General features: G+C 47.1%; 1 protein-coding gene across 1 annotated transcript in view; it reads right to left on the bottom strand.

Moving 5' to 3' along the window:
* The window catches only part of nav3 (neuron navigator 3), a 103403-nt gene that overhangs the window by 67824 nt on the left and 28683 nt on the right, over positions 1 to 6896 (bottom strand). The window lies entirely within an intron of this gene.

Raw genomic sequence — 6896 nt, forward strand, 5'->3', positions numbered from 1 at the left:
TCCAGAGAGACTTTGACCAACACTAAGTCACACATGACATTAAACGAGGAGGAGGTTCGATCTACTCCACTGCTCCACAGCAGGAAGCTACAGACGGTTGATTCATCTCTGAAAAACTGTGTCTATATATGTGTGTGTATATATGTGTGTATGTATGTGTGTATATATGTCTATATATGTGTGTATATATGTGTGTATATATGTGTCTATATATGTGTGTATATATGTGTCTATATGTGTCTATATATGTGTGTATATATGTGTGTATATATGTGTGTATATATGTGTATATATGTGTGTATATGTGTGTGTGTGTATACAGTATATGTGTGTATATATTTGACAACATCCAGTCTAGGGCTGTCTGTTGTCGGGACTTGAACCCTCTACAGTTCCAGTATAGAGGACAGATTGTAGGTTATTTTTAGCTCCAATCCCGTCACAGTTGAATGTGACCCCTGTGATCAGGTCCAGCAGACTGGGGGTCCCACAGATTGAGGCACAGCGGCCCACTCTATGGGACGTACACACACCACCTAGTGGACAGTTCTAACATCAGAAATAACTACTATGATCCGTGTAACATTTACATGGTAGTAATACTTCATACATGGGTACCACTTGGCCACGCCCACATCACCATGCTCTTCTTCAGGTACAGTACAGTCTGGTTGAACCACCCACAGAAGAACTAAAGAAGTGAAGAGGTGGAGAACAGCGCCACCTTCTGACATTCATAACAAACAGTAAAGACAAAGACAACACATCAGACCTGAACCTGTCTCTGTCACGGGCCATGACTGGTCCCCGCCCTCTGATTTAAGTCACTTGTCTTCTTCATGTGACAGACACTCACACAACCTTTAGGGGGCGCTGGTGTTCATCTCCTGGGCCGAGTCACAGGTCCACGTAACCTCTGTGAATCCAGTCCCACACACACAGCTGAAGCAGCAGTGACAGGAAACACTGGACACACACACACACACACACACACACACTAATGACACAGTCTCACACTATCAACCCTCTCTCTCTCTCTCAGTCTCTTTTGTCCGACGTCGTCCTTCCTCTCAGCAGCCAGCATCAACCACCCGAGGTCCAGTCTGTGGTTCTGACGGAGGAGTCTCACCGACGACCACCTGAGCCCCCCCCTCCTCCTCCTACTGTCTGTCCAACAGCTCTGGAGCAGATGAAGTGTCTTCAACAGTCCTGATCTCAATGCAGCGACTGAAGCTACGCAGGTACTGCTGCCAGAGCCTGCAGCGCAGCAGCTTGACCTCCAGGGGGAGTCGGGAAAGCAGAGAGTAAATCAGAGCAGCTGATTTAAAGGAGATGGGGCAGAGAGGAAGTTGTACTGTGCAGTACTGTGCAGTACTGTATTTATGGATGTACTTAAACTGGTGACTGTGAATGTATGGGCTCTTTAATCAGGGCATCAGTCCAACGCTGTCCAATAAATAAGGACCATGAGTCTCAGCACACACAGAATCACAGGGAGGACAGGAAGTCTCCTCTGAATGAGAGCACACCAATGTGGGGTGACCCCGCGGCGGGGCATCGCTGACTCAGACCACGCCTCCTTTGTCATTATGGTTGACGGGATTCAAACAGGTCCAGGTTCTGGTGAAGAACTGAAGCCACCAACGTCCAGAACTTTGACCCCAAGACTCCACTACAGAGGGCAGTGACAGGGCTGCGACCCACGCTGCTGTGGAAACGTTGAGCAGCCACGATCTGCCAAACCCTGAGCAGAGTGACCACATGGTCCAACCCTGGACCAGCTCACACCTATCAGGTATCGCTAGGTTCTTGTAGCACCACAGGACAGCGGGCTAGGCAAAGAGCGAGAGAGGTCAGAGAGAGACAGAGAGAGACAGAGAGAGAGAATGTCAAAAAGAAAAAAAAATAGTGACAGTTCAATAACGTCTTGATGACAGATGAGTAACAAAGTCAATTATAGCTGAGCTGTGCGTAGCAACAGGACAGAAATATGAGTCTGACGACTGGGTTGACAGACTGCCAACTGCTAAAGTACCAGCGCTTTTACTGCAAGTTTAACGCAGCAGTAAAACAAAAGTACTAACTTATCTGGAGAGCCAACGTGACACTTGAAGTATGTATGCACTGGTAAACACACTGATGGTCCCACATTATACAAGAGCGGGCCTAGACCGCACCATGATTCATGTTGACATGAAGAGAGTCCGTCAGACACTGGGAGGAAGTAGCAGTCATTTTATACTCCCCCCTGCCTCCCCCTCCCACACCACCCACATCCTCCTACAATAACACACTTCCTCTCTCTGCCAACAGTCCTGACCCTGGACCAGGCAGCAGAGGAGCACAGTCACACACAGCACCTCTACTGGCCTTTAAGGAGAGCTGCAGGAAACACACGAGTTACTGTAGTACTACAGTAGAGAAGAAATACTGGAAGAAGGTTGAGTAAATATATATATATTTGAGAAAATATATAACAAATACAGCAACGATGTTTGACACCGGGGTCTTTAACTCTGAGAGTCACAGCTGCTGACGTCATCATACGACACAAATAAACCCACAATTATAGAAAAAATAGTATTTATTAAATACTGTATAATACTACAGCGTAAACAGCTAGTACACGTCCGTCCCCTCACATTTTCAAAGGACCAACAGTCAGTGTAAAAACGTCTAATTTCATCACGGAGCTTTTCTATAAATCACGGTGAAATTAATGTCGAGGTTAAAGCTAATTATCGTTAGCGGCTACCTGCGCTAGTGTAAACAGCTAACGTCTGAACTTCAGCGGAACTTCAGTCGTTCTACCGATAACCTGACGAACAAACTCTGTTCAACTGAAAAACAACAACTGTTGTTACGTTATATGAAAAAAAATTAAAATCCTCCTCCAGAGTTTTTTATCGTCACGATAGAATTAGCATCTTTAGCCGCTAAACGGCTCAGTGTGAAAACGTTCGGGGTTTGTTTTTTTAAAATGGCTGCCGACCGTTTTGTTAGTTAAGTAGTTTAAGTAGGTTAGGTGGTTGAGTTGTTAAGTTGTTAGACTCACACCTGCTCATTTATCGTCGGAGTAGTAGGTTAGGTGGTTACATTGTTAGGCTCACACCTGCTCATTTATCGTCGGAGTTTTTAGCCACATCTTGACGACAGGTCCAGGAGAACAGGTCGACGAGCTCCTGTACATGGACTGGTTACTACATAAGACGATCCTCTAGTACTGACTAGTACACACGTTCAAACGGTACTTTTGACCAGTGTTTTTAGCCAAAGGACGGTTTGAGTCTGACAACATGACATTAATTATCGATGTGGAATTTGACAAACTAGTTTAGTTTTACACCAGTGATTATATTCACAATCATCACTTAGTTTTATTACCAGATACCACTTACTAATATAATACTCCCTGAAGGAAAGTATTTTATATACAGTATAGGTTTATTGCGCAATAAAGCCACAGCTACTCAATGTGACTTTTCATTTTAATCACTATTATTTAAATGGTTTCCCATCGACAGTATTTTTATTATGAAGATAAAAATACGAGACATCCCATAAATAAACTAAACCAAAGTGGAGTGTTCCAGCCCTGAAATTACAGACGCAGACTGCTGAGGTAGTCTTCACACACACACACACACACACAGACAGCAGTAGCCTACCTTATGATAGTAACCTCAGCATGGTGAGGCAGCGTCTGACTCTGACTCTGTGGCCTGTGATCCAGACACTGCCACCATTATTTTGCCACAGTATTGACACACACACACACACACACTTGAATGTTCATGTCCGTCTCTCACCTACACAGTCGTCTCAGCTGGTTCTGGTTCTGGTCCAGTGAAGACAGGAGACGATAACAGAACAAAACAGTTTGGTGTCATTGAAGGAACTCTGAGAACTGAGAGAGTACAGAGTACTTCTATACCCTCCTGGACCAGAATACAGAGTACTTCTACACCCCCCTGGATCAGAGTACAGAGTACTGTCACCGTCCTGGATCAGAGTACAGAGTACTTCTATACCCTCTTGGACCAGAGTACAGAGTACTGTCACCGTCCTGGAATGTGGGCCACGTGTTGAGTACAGTTCTTCCAGCTGACTCTGTAATCACGGGGTCATCAAACATATCTGTGTCTCAGTGACCAGACTCTGCTGTAAAACTGCACAACCAGTGCTAAACCCAGGGCCCGCGGGCCCCATCTGACCCATCAGGTTGAAGTAATAGTGACAGTGTTTGAACAGCAGGGGTGTGTACAGTCAAGAATCTGACCATACGATACATGTCACGATACAGGTGCAACAGTACGATCTACTGCCATAAACAGTACAAGTTCATACAGGAAACAGATGAAAACAATTAGATGTAGGTGGAGCTGCTCATGGTTCTCAAACTGAGGGTCATGGCTGATAAACTGACGTTGGTGTGACTCACTGTTCACATGAGTCAAACTTCCTCTCAGCTTCACTGTTCATTACATCAACATGAGTCACTTTGACTTTCACAGCTACTGCAGTGTCTGATCTGGGCCGCACCAGTCTGATCTGGGCCGCACCAGTCTGATCTGGGCCGCACCAGTCTGATCTGGGCCGCACCAGTCTGATCTGGGCCGCACCAGTCTGATCTGGGCCGCACCAGTCTGATCTGGGCCACATCAGTAGTATATGGGCCACATCAGTGGTATATGGGCCACATCAGTGGTATATGGGCCTGTCATACCACAGGACAAACACCAGATTCCCACAGCGAATCAACAGAAGAGAACAGTAACATCACGATGTTCTGTCAGTGAAGCGGGCCGTCTGTGGCCCAGGAGCCACAGGTTGTAAACAAAATCGTTCCACCGGTTACTCTGTATCTGGAGTTTTCTGCCACCACAGGCGTAAATGAAGTGTGGATGTGCTCAACATGTGGCTCCAGAGGAGCGTCAACAGTGAGCGCTGCTGAATCACACATTCCTGGACCAACTTCCTCCTGGACACATGGACACATGGACACATGGACACATGGACTTGTTTTCTTCCTTCTCTGACTCACAGCCACTCAGTCGAGCAGACTCACTCTGTGTGTCACAGCTGCTGGGGGGGGGTGAGGTGGGGGCACACACCGTGACACATGACTTCACCTTCAGACAGAATGTTTAATTCACATTTGTCCTTAATCACATCTGTTTACTGACTGAAGAACAGTGGTTGACAGTGGTCCTGGTTCTGCTCATACCTGGACCTGGTTCTGCTCAGACCCGGTTCTGGTTCTGCTCAGACCTGGTTCTGGTTCTGCTCAGACATGGTTCTGCTCAGACCCGGTTCTGGTCCAGCTCATACCCGGTTCTGCTCAGACCCGGTTCTGTTTCTGCTCAGACCCAGTTCTACTCAGACCCAGTTCTGGTTCTGCTCAGACCCGGTTCTGCTCAGACCCGGTTCTGGTTCTGCTCAGACCCGGTTCTGGTCATACCCGGTCCTGCTCAGACCCACTGACTGTTCTTTTCCCAGTTCCACAGAACCTCCTCTCTGGTTCTGCCCAGGTCGGTCGCTGGTGTCTGTGGTGAAACCAGAGAGCGCTGGTTGACAGCCTTATTTATGGTCCTTCCTTGATACATTTCAAACCTCAGCAGGTCCATTCCACAGACCGGGCCACAGACTGGGCCACAGGCAGGAACCGGCGGATGTCAATGCCCACGAGCTGCCGGACAATTTAGGATCAAATCTCCCTCTGGACCTGGTTTGGCCGAGGAGAAGTAATAAGAAGAGCTAGAAGGAAACAGGGTCATGGGAGGAGTGAGGGGGAGGCTGGGGGGGAGGAAGCGTGAGGGAGGGGGGAGGGGGGGTGTCAGAGTGATGAGGAGTCTACAGAGAGACACTCGGAGTTTTTCCGGTCTATTTACCCTGCGTCTAGAACCACAGTCAACGGGAGCGACCCAATAAGAGCCTGGCTGTTACATCGAAGAGTCTCACTACGGCAAACTCCAAAAATACTGATGAAAGGCCACACTGTGGCGCCGCTGAGGACACTTCACTGAAAAGCACAGGCATCAATATAAACCCTCAGACTCCAGAGGTCAGTCACTGCAAACACTACTGTATTTAAACATCATGGGTTCAAGACCCGACCACAAAACCCAGAAACATCTCCAACACCGTCAGTGAGCAGGGAGACTGAAGAGCGCCACCTGTCAGCAGGGAGACTGAAGAGCGCCACCTGTCAGCAGGGAGACTTCAATAGTGGTCAAAATGTTTCCATTAAAAAAAGAAAAAGCTTTTCAGTTTTTATCAAACAGTTTCTGACCTTCAAACCAGTGGAGGTGGTGAGGACTTCTGGTCCGTACCAGCATTTTTTTCTTATTTTCTAATCATTCTCTGTCATCTCCTCCTGTCGACACCCTCCACAGCGACCGACTGTTTTTTCCTGGATCAATTCTAATATTAAAGATTTAATAAAAACAGTTTTGTCCTCGTCCTGCTGCTTCTTTGTCTTTCCTCTTCCATCGATCACCTCCAGGGGGCTCCACTGACCTTCAGCTCTTTGTAATAAAACAACAAAAACAACCATCTGGGCAGAACTTGGACCAAGGAAAATTCACTTTTTGCAAAACCATGATGATTTTTTTTAAATTCCAGAGACGCAGGGTAACCCCTCAATTATGACCAAAACCCGGAATGTTCCACAGAGCCCTGAGTGTGTGTGAGTGTGTGTGTGTGACACGGAGACGTCTCCCGTCTTCAGATGAGACAAAGTCATCAAAAAACTCTGAGTCATTTTCACCAATAAAAACTAATATTCCTTCGAAGACTTTGTAAACGATCCAGTGTGAGGCCCCTGAAACCTAAGACCCGGCCCAGGCCGCTGGGTTTCTGTGGTGGATGTCAGTAATCCCCCCCCCCGCCCGACC

Source organism: Cynoglossus semilaevis, chromosome 8, assembly GCF_000523025.1.
Source record: "Cynoglossus semilaevis isolate Cse_v1.0 chromosome 8, Cse_v1.0, whole genome shotgun sequence".
Classification (NCBI taxonomy): domain Eukaryota; kingdom Metazoa; phylum Chordata; class Actinopteri; order Pleuronectiformes; family Cynoglossidae; genus Cynoglossus; species Cynoglossus semilaevis.